Consider the following 12,690-nt stretch of genomic DNA (forward strand, 5'->3'; position numbering starts at 1 on the left):
GGACTACAGGCGCCCGCCACCTCGCCCGGCTAGATTTTTGTATTTTTTTTTTAGTAGAGACGGGGTTTCACCGTGTCAACCAGGATGGTCTTCATCTCCTGATCTTGTGATCCGCCCGTCTCGGCCTCCCAAAGTGCTGGGATTGCAGGCTTGAGCCACCGCGCCCGGCCCCAGCCCAGCTGTTCTTATAGTACCTGGTATGTATTCCAATATTATTTCTGGAACAGACCCATTGGTTTGGGCTCTTCTGGCTCCCGCTTGAAGCCCGAGGCCACTGTTGTTCCTCCCAAGAGCACTGCCTCCTCTCCCAGCTCATGGGCTATGACATCATTCTTTGTTCCACCAGGTTCTCTCTGCAAGCGTTCCACCAGGACCAGAACCTTTTTGACATGCTGTGGATGATGCTTCTGCACCCACTTCTGGGTCCCTTGGGCATAATGGTCAGGAACTGCTCTAGTACCAGCATTTCCAAGATCTGCTTTTTTTGGGTGGATCTCTGGCCTCAGCCACTGATGGCATAATTTCTAGCCTCAAGCGGTTCAGTTGCTTCCTGATAACAGAAGCTCCAGAAGTGCCTGCGAGCACTCTCAGGACCAAGAATCTCTAGTTGTGTGCTGTATTTCTTACTCTGACTGGAGTTCTCTTTCACAGACCTATTAGTCTCCCACATAACCCCCATATGGGAGTTCAAGCATGCTTCTACCTTCAGCGCTCTCATTATCATTTACTCTAGGAAGAGTTTTACTCCTGTGTGTGACGTGGACACCCACCTGGTGTCACCTTTGAGGTGCATCAGGTTTGGTACAAAATCAATGAATAGATCTTCCCAAGAACACTTCAGTCAGCTCTGGCTTCCCTGGAGGCTATGCCTCTGTCTCCACACCTCCCTGCTGCTCTGGGCAACGAAGCTCTCCGCTCCTGCATCACTGAAAAGTGATGTCAGGAAAGCCCGTGATACTAGCGAGTAAAGCTCCAAGATTTTGGGAGCCTGGGAAAGGACCTTGGAAGATCATTTCCCCCATTCAATCCCTCCACGTCCCAGAGACCTTACTCCTGGGACGAGGTCTGTGGCCATTCATTCATTTAATTAATTGAGACAGGGTCTGGCACTGTTGCCCAGGCTGGAGTGCAGTGGCACGATCTCAGCTCACTGCAACCTCTGCCTCCTGGGCTGAAGCCAGCCTCCCACCTCAGCCTCCTGAGTAGCCAGCATTACAAGTGCACACCACCACACCTGGCTAATTTTTTTTTTTTTTTTTTTTTTTTGGAGAGACAGGGTTTTGCCACGTTGCCCAGGCTGGTCTTAAACTCCTGGGCTCAAGTGATTTGCCCACCTCGTCTCCCAAAGTATTAGGATTACACACATGAGCCACCACACCCAGCTGAGACGCCACTTCTTAAAAAAAAGATAAAAGGAAAAAGGCATTGTTGTAGCTATGCCATTCCTTGTGTTTCAGTGTTTGAATTAATGAATTTTTTATCTTATGCCTGCTTTTCATGGAAATGGTAGTATTCCCTACTTGCCACTCATGACTTACAGCCTTTTCTGGAAGATTATTTCATTTTTGTTTTTTCTTTTTTGAGGTGGAGTTTTGCTCTTGTTGCCCAGGTTGGAGTGCAATGGCACAATCTCAGCTCACTGCAACCTCCACCTCCTAGGTTCAAGCAATTCTCCTGCCTCAGCCTCCAGAGTAGCTGGGATTACAGGCATGTGCCACCACGCCCAGCTAATTTTGTATTTTTGGTGGAGACAAGGTTTTGCCATGTCAGGCTCGTCTCAAACTCCTGACCTCAGGTGATCCACCCACCTCAGCCTCCCAAAGTGCCAGGATTATAGGCGCGAGCCACTGCACCTGGCTGAAAGACTATTTCTAAAGTCAGACAAGGGATACACTCAATGTGTTTTCTGAGAAATGTTAGTCTAGGGCATCTGAGAGGCCAGAAACCTTTACCATGAGTAAAAGAATCACGGCTCATAACCTCTAGTTTTCATCTCATACTGTTGATTTTTAATGGAGTTCCTTGTTTTAGTAACAAATAAAATAAATGTTTTCTGCTCTCAAATCTACAGGGACTTTATTAAAATTGAAGGAACAATATTTGACAGTCTTTTGAACGTTTAGAAAAATAGGGTTTATTGTGGCTAAGTCTAAAGGGTCTCGTGATTACAACTGACTGAAAAGGAAGGAACCCTTTTCTTTCCGTGCATGGTGACTTAATTTTGTGTACCGTACTATTCAATAACAATACACTGCTGTTCTTGGAGGGTCTATTAGGCATTAGTGTAAGTATCCCTATTGTTATTTACACTAGGAAAAAAAGCATACCTCAGGTCTTTGAGAATCCAGGAAAGCTTTGTTTTAGAATATTGCCCCAGCAGAAGGGAGCCAAGGAAATGTAGGCTTTTACTGAGTGTCTACAGCATGCCTCTCACTGGGGATGTAAATGAGACAGTCCTTGGCCTTCAGGAGCCGGGTGTAGAAGGAAATCAATCAATGGTAACTGAGAGCCACTGAGATGCTGCAATTCCAACATAACAAAGTGCCATGAGAGCACAGAGGAGGGTACAGCTAATTGATTGCGAATGTTCAGAGAAGGCGTCAGAGCTTGGTTCCATCAACCAGGTCTGGAGGGATCAGTAAAACTTGAACTAGAAGAAGAGAACAAAGGTCTTTTAGCCAAAGGGAACAGCTTGTGAAACTTGTTCCTGACACACTGGAATGATGAGATGGAGCTGATATGTGAGAAGTGGTGGGATTAGCATGGCCAGGTTATGAAGATTCTCATATGTTAAGGAGTTAGAGCTATTATTCTTTAAGCAGCAGGAAACTGCAAAGTTAAGTGTGTAGGTTTTAATGGCCTACCTCACACATGTGATACAGCCACCTCTGGTTCTCTGATTAAATAATTTGAGAAACAATCCATACTATATTTCTTTTTCATGATGACTCTATAGGTACATAATACATTGGAGGCTCTGAAATGATATAAACTAATTTAACTTGCTTAACACAGGGTCGAATGTGCTCAGACTTGGAACCTTTTTTATCTCTTTACCTTTTAGTTTTTAGTAACATGTTTAAGACATCTGATATAGGGAAAGGAGGAAGAGGGAGAAACAGGCTTCTAGGGAAATTCAAAAGAAGAACCTTTCTCATCAATCTATCAGTATTTGGCTGTAGGAGGTGGGAGGAGGAAGAGCCATTTCTTAAATCTAAAGACAGCTCTGTACTGGGAGTGAGGAAGTCTAAGTTCTTATTCTGCCTTTGCTGTTAAATAAGCTGTGTGCCCTTGGCCAGTTCACTACTTTTTTGAGACTCATTTCTCAAGACACAGATAATACTGCTTGAGCACAGGTTAGTTGGATTCTGTGTTAAGGGCTTTTTATGTATTAGCTCATTAAATCCTCAAATCAAACCTAAAGTTAGATTTCCATTTTAAAGATAAGAAAACTGAGGAACTAAAAAAAAAAAAAAAAAGAAAAAAAAGAAAACTGAGGAACTGAGAGATTAAAGAAGCTATTCAAGACCACCTTCTAGTAAATGGAGCTGCTGAGATGGATGGGAGATGGGACATTTTCAGTGGAAGAAACAACTTAAAGGCACAGAAGTGAAAAGGAGCAGGTAATCTTCAAGGAACGATGTGTATAATTTGGTATCGTCAACCTTAAATAGTGAGATTCAGAAAATATGATTAAGTAGAGTCTATTTGAGTGCAAAGCTTGAGTATGGCCACCTGGGAGACACTGACTCCAAATGAATGGGGTCAGAGTTTCAAACTAGAGAAGATAAGGTTTCACTTATATAGGCAGAGACACAGAAATTTTAACAGAATTACATTTCCCATACAAGACCAGTGCATACATTACAGTGATTTGACTGGTTACAGATTCTACATTCCAAGGAAGATTACTCCATGAGGAGGGACAGCGTTCTCAGATGGTCTTATCTCTGGTGCCATTTGGTCTTAATTACGGGGTGGGGAGGTTGGGAGTGGGGAATGGGGGCAGAAGTTGCAGCTGCATGACATGTGACTCAGGCTGCACAGCCACATTCCTCCCAAGGCTCCGAATAATTTAAAGTTCCAACAGCTTTCAGTGTGAATTGTTTAACTTCACAGTATGCAGTGGACTTGGAAGTGTGATAGGAGACAAGAGTGGAAAATGTAGGTTTAGGCCATGTTATAGAGGACTTTGAAGGCTTTTATCTGCATTTTATTCTGCAGCTATTAGGGAGTCTTTATCATCCGAATTTTCAAATGAGGCCTTAGAAATGTTGTCATTCCTGTAATCCCAGCACTTTGGGAGGCCAAGGCAGGCAGATCACGAGGTCAAGAGATCGAGACCATCCTGGCCAATGTGGTGAAACCCCGACTCTACTGAAAATACAAAAATTAGCTGGGCATGGTCCACACACCTGTAGTCCCAGCTACTTGGGAGGCTGAGGCAGGAGAATCACTTGAACCCAGGAGGCAGAGGTTGCAGTGAGCAGAGATCACGCCACTGCACTCCAGCCAGGCAACAGAGCGAGACTTTGTCTCAAAAAAAAAAAAAAAGTTCTCATTCAATGTCATTCATAATTATTTTGTATTCCACTAAGCAGGGGGATAAATGCCTTATTGAAAGAGTGCTTACAGACTTATGCGGACATATGTGCGGACATATATTTATCGTCCATCACTCTTGCCTACACAAAAAAGAAAAGTATAAATGAAACATCGGTAAACAATTTTTAAAACTACTTCATAATCAATCCTAGCTTTGAATCACTTTTTAATTCATTGTCCGTATTTGCCTACATAATAACTGCCCTGCATGCCATCAAGAGTATTGATGGTGCAACATTTCTAAAAAATGATTCAACATTGTCTTCAAATTTTTATTTCAAGTCACTGACACGTATTTTGCAAGTTTCAACTTTGGCACTTTCTTGGTCTTACGAGAAGATCTTAGCAAAAAGTCTCACAACTACTGAAATTCATGTTTCTCCCTAAAATGGCTCTTGATTTATTTGTTCAGGGTTGTATTTGTCCAGTCACAATGCCAGCCATGACAACCAAGCACACCCTTGTGCAGGCAATGACAACTGTGTCCTGACTGCAGCTTAACTGTAAGACACTATCAACAGTAGGAAACATTCTGATTTTGATGTTAAAATGAACTGAATTTGAATTAATGAAATACAGTAGCTTGTTGAAAATCATAGGATGGTGAAGGTATCAGGACCCATTTGCTCACTATTGTCAGTACAGCCAGTAGGAAATCTGTCTGGTCGGTCAACTGTGTGAGAAAACCCTTTCCTAAAGAGAAGCTTTACCTTTTTTATTTCCCTGTTATTTTGAATTTACATTTACTAAGGAGGAAACCAAGGCAAGAAAGACAGCCAAGGACATTTTAATTGACTCGAGATACTCACTTTTAATCAAGTCTTTTGTGTTCTGGAAAGTGCCTTGAGATCTTTTAATAATCTTGCCAAGTCAGCATTTCAATTTGGTACTCAGGATGAGTGATTAGAAGTCATGACACGCCAGCTAGCTTCTCTGTGGAGAATAGCTGAAGCTTCTGGAGAACCACAGTCTTAAATTAGTCTGAAGAAGTGTGAGATCACAACAGGAAGTAATGTGAACAGGAGGAGTTATTGGTCAGATGGTTCAGAGAGCTGGATGATCTTAATAATTTGATCATTCCAATTTTCCTTGTATATAATGAACACTTATTGATTGCTTCTATTAAATTCATCTCCTTTCTCCTTCCTTGCAACACCTTAATTTCTGTTCAGACATCTGTGTGATTCTGGGGAAGCTGGCTCCGTCTATCCTATGCTTCAGGAGTCTCGCTCTGTCACCCAGGCTGGAGTACAGTGGCCGGATCTCAGCTCACTGCAAGCTCCGCCTCCTGGGTTTATGCCATTCTCCTGCCTCAGCCTCCTAAGTAGCTGCGACTACAGGCGCCCGCCACCTCGCCCGGCTAGTTTTTTGTATTTTTTAGTAGAGACAGGGTTTCACCATGTTAGCCAGGATGGTCTCAATCTCCTGACCTCGTGATCCACCCGTCTCGGCCTCCCAAAGTGCCAGGATTACAGGCTTGAGCCACCGCGCCCGGCCTTATTTAATCTTTACTACAATACCATGTAATAGATAATATTCCCACGTCACCCAGAAACAAGCTTAAGCTAAGAAACTAGCCCAGGACCATAAAACCTAAATGTTTTATGAGTCAGGAGCTAAAGCTGAGTTCACTTGTCTCCAAAGCATATTAGGCTTTTCTGCTGCTACCACGTTCTTCAAAATAAAGTGAGTTAAACTTACGTGGTCACCATGCCGGTCCCCTGTACCCCCTGGTACCTACTCAATGTTTGTGTCCCCCAAAAACCATGTATTGAAATTCTAATCCGCAGTGTGATAGAATTTGGAGATGGGGCATTTGGGAAAATTAAGTCATGAGAGTAGAGCCCTCATGATGGGATTAGTATCTTTATAAGAAGTGAACATACACAAAAGAACTTGCATCCACTCGCCTTTCTGCCATGTGAGGACACAGCAAGAAGGCAGCCATCTGTAAACCTGGAAAAGGGCCATCACCAGACACTGGACCTGCTAGTTCCTTCATCCTGGACTTCCCAGCCTCCAGAACTGTGAGAAATATCTGTGTATTGGCTGTTCTTGCAGTGCTAGAAATAAATACCTGAGACTGGATAATTTAAAATGAAAATAGATTTAATTGGTTTACAGTTCTGCAGGCTTTACCAGAAGCATGGTGCTGGCATCTGCTCAGCTTCTGGTGAAGCCTCAGGGAGCTTTCAGTCATGGCAGGAGATGAAGGGGGAACAGGCACATCACATAGTGAAAGCGGGAGCAAGCATAAAAGAGTCAGCGTGGCAGGAGGTGCCACACACTTTTGAATGACCAGCTCTCACAAGACTCACAGCACCAAGCCATGAGGGATCCACTCCCATGATCCAAACACCTCACCAAGCCCCACCTCCCGTACTGCAGATTACAATTCAAAGTGAGATTTGGGCAGGGATAAATATCCCGATTATCAGTCTGTTGTTTAAGTCACCTAGTCTATAGTAATTTGTTATAGCAGCCCAAGCTGATAAAGACACTTCCCTAGTCAGTCTCGGTGCCCCCCTCCAACTGTCCCTCATCATGAGCCTAGATTAGAACTTGAAACCTAGGTTGTCCAGACTTACATGGTTATTCTTGCCTTATCCTACGGTAAACAAAGGATGTATTCCCCATCTTTTAATCAGAACAGAATGTGTGAAAATATTTTCAAGTTTCACATATACTGAACCACAACCTTTTACTTAAAAGATGAAAAAGCTGTAGCAAGAGCTGGCTGGTCTGTATTTGAATCCCATTACTTACTAACTAGGTGAGTATTCTGTGTCTCAGTTTTTTCATCCTTAAAGTGAGGCTAATGATGGAACCTATCTCATAAGGCTTGTTGTGAAGATTGAGTGAGTTAATATATAAAGTGCTTAGAACAGTATCTGGTACACAGCAAGTACTGTCTCAGTGTTAGCTCTTTATTAGAAGCATTGTTATTCATCATTAATGGACTCTTCTTATTAATGCCAAAACAGGCAGACTTTGCTTAAGGAATCTTCATTTTGCTGCTTGAGTTCACATCTGGGATGTAAGTACTCAGCTCTCAAAGAGAGCTGACTACAATCTAAGGCGAAATAAACTATTTGTAGTCCAGGAAGTTCTAAGGAAGAAACAGTCTGCCTGCCTATCTGGTCCTGTTCATACACATATGATTAACATTTCCCCCATATTTCCCCTCTAATTATACTTACGTTCTGATCTTTTGCACATGCAAGTTTAAATAAACTTCCCTCTGTTAGACTATGGGAAACAGTTAAATCTGGAATGCACAGAGCTGCTGTATCCAAAGTACTGCAGGTGATTTGGCAGAAGGTTGATATAAGGAGTAGGATGGTCTGAGCACATCTGGCAGGCACCAGAAGCCAATGGAGAGTCTGTGTATGAAGCTTCTGAATGAAATGCAATATAGTTCCCTCTGTGAGGAGCTAGAACGCCATAGACCCCAAGGAAAATCTGAAGAGCACTCTGTAACTCATTAATCAGTGAGTCAAAGAGGGAAATGGAAGGCTATATCACTGATATGTAAGCTTTACAAGTTTTGAGGTGGTCGGTCCCTTTCTCTGCCCCTCTCTAGTTCAGCTCAGATTACTACCTGATTCTAGAATGGGATCTGAAACTCAGTTGTAATGGGTAAATCTCAAGACGTATCCATTTACCTCTATATCAGTGGACATATTGGGAACTATACCTCTAGGTTGCTGATCTGTTTATGTATTTGTCTCTAATTTTACCATGTATTTGCTATACCAATAAATGCCTTTTTAATGTTAAACATTTTAAAACAAATATTTCCACCATATCTTTGCCACTGAAAAGACATTTTATATCAGAAAGAGCCTTAGATTTTTCAAACTGTGTATGGATCAAAAACTTTAATTAAGCTGTGCCCAGACTTTAAAAATATATATATATACAAACAAAAAAACCCCGTTTCAAAATGAAAGTGAATAGCTGTGGCCTTTGATTTAAAAATCTCATAAGATAGACTGAGACTATTTTGTAGTAGTAATAGTAGTAGTTTAATTCAAATACCCAGATATTAGCAGGGCATAGTGGCATGTATCTATAGTCCCAGCTACTTGGGAGGCTGAGGTGGAAGGATTGCTTGAGCCCAGGAGTTCTAGGCTGCAGTGAGCTATGATTGTGCAATTGCACTCCAGTGTGGGTGAAAGAGCAAGACCCTGCCTCTAAAGAAAATACAAAATAAATAAACCAAATACACAAAGATTGCAAAGTGTGCAGTTTGTGGTCTTCCCTTTGTTACCAGTGTACCTGTGTATGAAATAGAATTTTCATTACATACTACAATTAAAATAATATTTCAATAGACTTGAGGCTGTTCTTGATTTGAAGATCCAATTTAGCAACTGCATTCTGGCATTTGTTCCCCTCCCTACCCATCCACCTTGTTTTATGCATAGAATAAACCCATAACATGTTCTTTCTTAGTTCTTAGTTTCCTGGTGTGTCTAACCACCCATTAGAGAGAATAATGGGTCTTTCTTTTATATTTCTGTAATACTGTGTGCCATTATATTACTTACTAAATTGTATTTTAATTTAATGTATATAATTTCTGTCCAACTCCAATAAAATATCAAACCCTTAAAGATAGGGATATTATTCATCTTTGTATTTTTAGCATTCAGCATAATGCCCAGCATATAATAGGCATCTGCAAATTTTTGAATCATTATACATTAAGAAATGGATGATTAGTAAGGTGTAACAACTTCACGAACTTGTCTAGTCAGTAGCAGCACTGGCACTAGGACTAGACCCCGGGATTTCAGGTTTCCCCCCAGGTGACTCCCAAGTCTTTCCATTATTGTAGGTGTTTGTTGACATGAACAATAAGGTCCTACATAGACATAGTTTTATAATGAGTTCAAAATGGCGCAACAAAAGTGAAACCTGTGATGAATACCAGATTATTTATATTGTAGACCTTGGTCTTAGTAATTTTTTCTTCAAGGGCTGATGACAGGTCATGAGATTGGAGAAACACACATAGTAGTCAACTGTATGGAGAATATTGAGGAAGTGTGTTTTCGGATTACAAAACTAAATTGAGATCAACTTGGACTTTTTTGTTTTTGTCTTTTTTTTTTCCCCCCCTTTTTTTTTTGTGGAGAACGGGGTCTCGCTGTATTACCCAGGCAGGTCTCGAACTCCTGGGCTCAAGCTATCCTCCCGCCTCTGCCTCCCTGAGAGCTGGGATTACAGGCGTGAGCCACTGCGCCCGGCCTCAACTTGGAGTTTTTCAGTCAAGCTGTTAGAATGTGTGTCTAAAGTTGGCCTGCTTATCATGTGTTATAATATTGGTTCCGTCAGACCCTCTGATTTGTCAAATCCTTGCCAAAAATGGGTCCTATAGAAGGCAACCTGGGATTAGAATGCTTTTAAATGTAAAGTCTCAGATTTCCAGGATAAACGATCTTCACGTAGCAGAACTAATTCCTTTAACAAGCGTTTGGTTTTTTTTTTTTTTTTTTTTTGAGACGGAGTCTCGCTCTGTCGCCCAAACTGGAGTGCAGTGGCCGGATCTCAGCTCACTGCAAGCTCTGCCTTTCGGGTTCACGCCATTCTCCTGCCTCAGCCTCCCGAGTAGCTGGGACTATAGGCGCCCACCACCTCACCCAGCTAGTTTTTTGTATTTTTTAGTAGAGACGGGGTTTCACCGGGTTAGCCAGGATGGTCTCAATCTCCTGACCTTGTGATCCACCCGTCTCGGCCTCCCAAAGTGCTGGGATTACAGGCTTGAGCCACCGTGCCCGGCCTAACAAGCATTTGTTGATTCCAGGTGTGTGTCAGATACTGCGCTAGCCTGGAGCAACAAAGAAGGATAAAAAGAACCTTGTTTTAGAGGAGCTGTTAAGTCAGATTCTCTCCCCAGCTTGAACAGCTACACAAAGAGGTGATTTCTGTTAGAGGGATTTGGGTGATCATCTAACAACAAAGGAGCTGGGAACCAAGAAGATTTGGTCAATAATAACAATGACTACATTAATCCAGTATAAAGCCAGGTTCTGTTCCAAGCAATGTACATGTATTACTTAAGTATTTGTTTACATTTGCTGAAGTTTTCATTGTCCTGGTGCCATTCAGTGTGTTATTTTTATCTCTACGTTTAGAAACTTTTACCTTTTTTGTTTTGTGGCTTGTCTCTTGTTTGATTTAAAAAGTCATTATATGGCTGGGCATGATGGCTCACTCCTGTAATCACAGCACTTTGGGAGGCTAAGGTGAGCGGAGCACCTGAGGTCGGGAGTTCAAGACCACCCTGACCAACATGGAGAAACCTCATCTCTACTAAAATACAAAATTAGCCAGGCGTGGTGGTGCATGCCTGTAATCCCAGCTACTCAGGAGGCTGAGGCAGGAGAATCACTTTAACCTGGAGGCGGAGGTTGCAGTGAACCGAGATTCCGCCATTGTACTTCAGCCTGGGCAACAAAAGTGAAACTTAAAAAATGTGGCCGGGCGCGGTGGCTCAAGCCTGTAATCCCAGCACTTTGGGAGGCCGAGACAGGCGGATCACGAGGTCAGGAGATCGAGACCATCCTGGCTAACACGGTGAAACCCCGTCTCTACTAAAAAAATACAAAAATCTAGCCGGGTGAGGTGGTGGGCACCTGTAGTCCCAGCTACTCAGGAGGCTGAGGCAGGAGAATGGCGGGAACCCGGGAGGCGGAGCTTGCAGTGAGCTGAGATCCAGCCACTGCACTCCAGCCTGGGTGATAGAGCGAGACTCCGTCTCAACAAAAAAAAAAAATAAAAAATAAAAAGTCATTATAATCACCTAGTTGCTTTAGATCTGACTCTATATATAATGTATATAACAGAGAAGAGTTGTTTGCTCCATAAACATGTACTATTATTTGTCAAAAGAGAAATACAAGTTACTCATATTAGTATTCACAGTCTTCCCTTTAGTTTCTCACTGACTCAGTATATCTATCGAGATTGCCTTGATACTATCTGGCCCTCAGGTAGTCTGCTTGCCCAGTGGTAAGTCTTTCTAGGGTGGAAGGATTCTTTCTTACTGGGTCTTCTTCCAGGACTCTACTTCTTTCTAGTAGGCTGGATGGAGCGAAAATGTAAAAATAGGGAAGACACGCTGAATCTTCTTAATAAAGAATTTTTAAGATAAAAGGGAAAGGGGAGAATGCAAATTTGAAACTGGTTTTGAAGGTTGGGAGTAGGGTAGGTTGGTGCATGAGAGACCCTTGAGCAACTGTAGTATATGAGAGAACCGATTAGGAGATAAAAAGTGTGTTATGATTTTGATTTCTTTTCGTATCCATTGAGAAAAGCATGTAAAGACTGGAATTACTCTTTTTTCACTTTTGATTGTTGGACTGTCTTTCTACCCAGGACAGCCACTTAGATTGCTAGGGTTTATTCAGGTTATACATACCGTGCCTCTCTACTTTAACTGGCTTTTTGTTCGTTTCCTTGCTTAGCACTTTTTCTGCAAGCAGCTGATAAATTAGGAATTCTTAAATTCTTATAAAGAGTTTTTCCTGAAAGACAAGTTTTTTTAGAGAAGTAGAGTGGGCCTAGAGAATAATACCAACCTTAGATATCCACTGTGGAACCTCCAGGGGCTGGTCAAATGTATTTGGCACACTTACTCTTTACCATGTCATCAACCAAGACTTGAATGTCTTTCTTACTTACTGCCTTTGTTGTTGGAGCTACAATCCACATCTGTTCCAGAGGTCATGGAAACTCTTCATCTCTCAGCATTTCTAGTGGGTATCCTTGGCAGATTTAAAGCAGAGTCAGGAGGGTGAGAGCTCAGAGAGGCTAAGGTGAAAGCACTTTGTAAACTTATAGAGGATGATATTTTGTACAAAGCCTGGCACAGAGCAGACATTCAGTAAAAATGCATTGAATTAAAAGGAAAAAAAGCAGATACCTTTTACTAACAGGAGAAATCTCTTCTGCTTCCCCTACCTTGGTCAGGATAAGAGTGCCTTGTGGGCTATAGTAACCAAAACAGCATGGTACTGGTACCAAAACAGAGATATAGACCAATGGAACAGAACAGAGTCCTCAGAAATAATACCA

General features: G+C 42.1%; 1 protein-coding gene and 1 pseudogene across 1 annotated transcript in view; one reads left to right on the forward strand and one right to left on the reverse strand.

The window, feature by feature from the left end:
* Window positions 1-724, reverse strand: part of LOC105509617 — a 1,852-nt pseudogene extending 1,128 nt beyond the window's left edge.
* The window catches only part of GAB2 (GRB2-associated binding protein 2), a 205,762-nt gene that overhangs the window by 34,886 nt on the left and 158,186 nt on the right, over window positions 1-12,690 (forward strand). The window lies entirely within an intron of this gene.

This window comes from Colobus angolensis, unplaced genomic scaffold, assembly GCF_000951035.1.
Source record: "Colobus angolensis palliatus isolate OR3802 unplaced genomic scaffold, Cang.pa_1.0 Scaffold179, whole genome shotgun sequence".
In the NCBI taxonomy this organism is placed as follows: Eukaryota; Metazoa; Chordata; class Mammalia; order Primates; family Cercopithecidae; genus Colobus; species Colobus angolensis.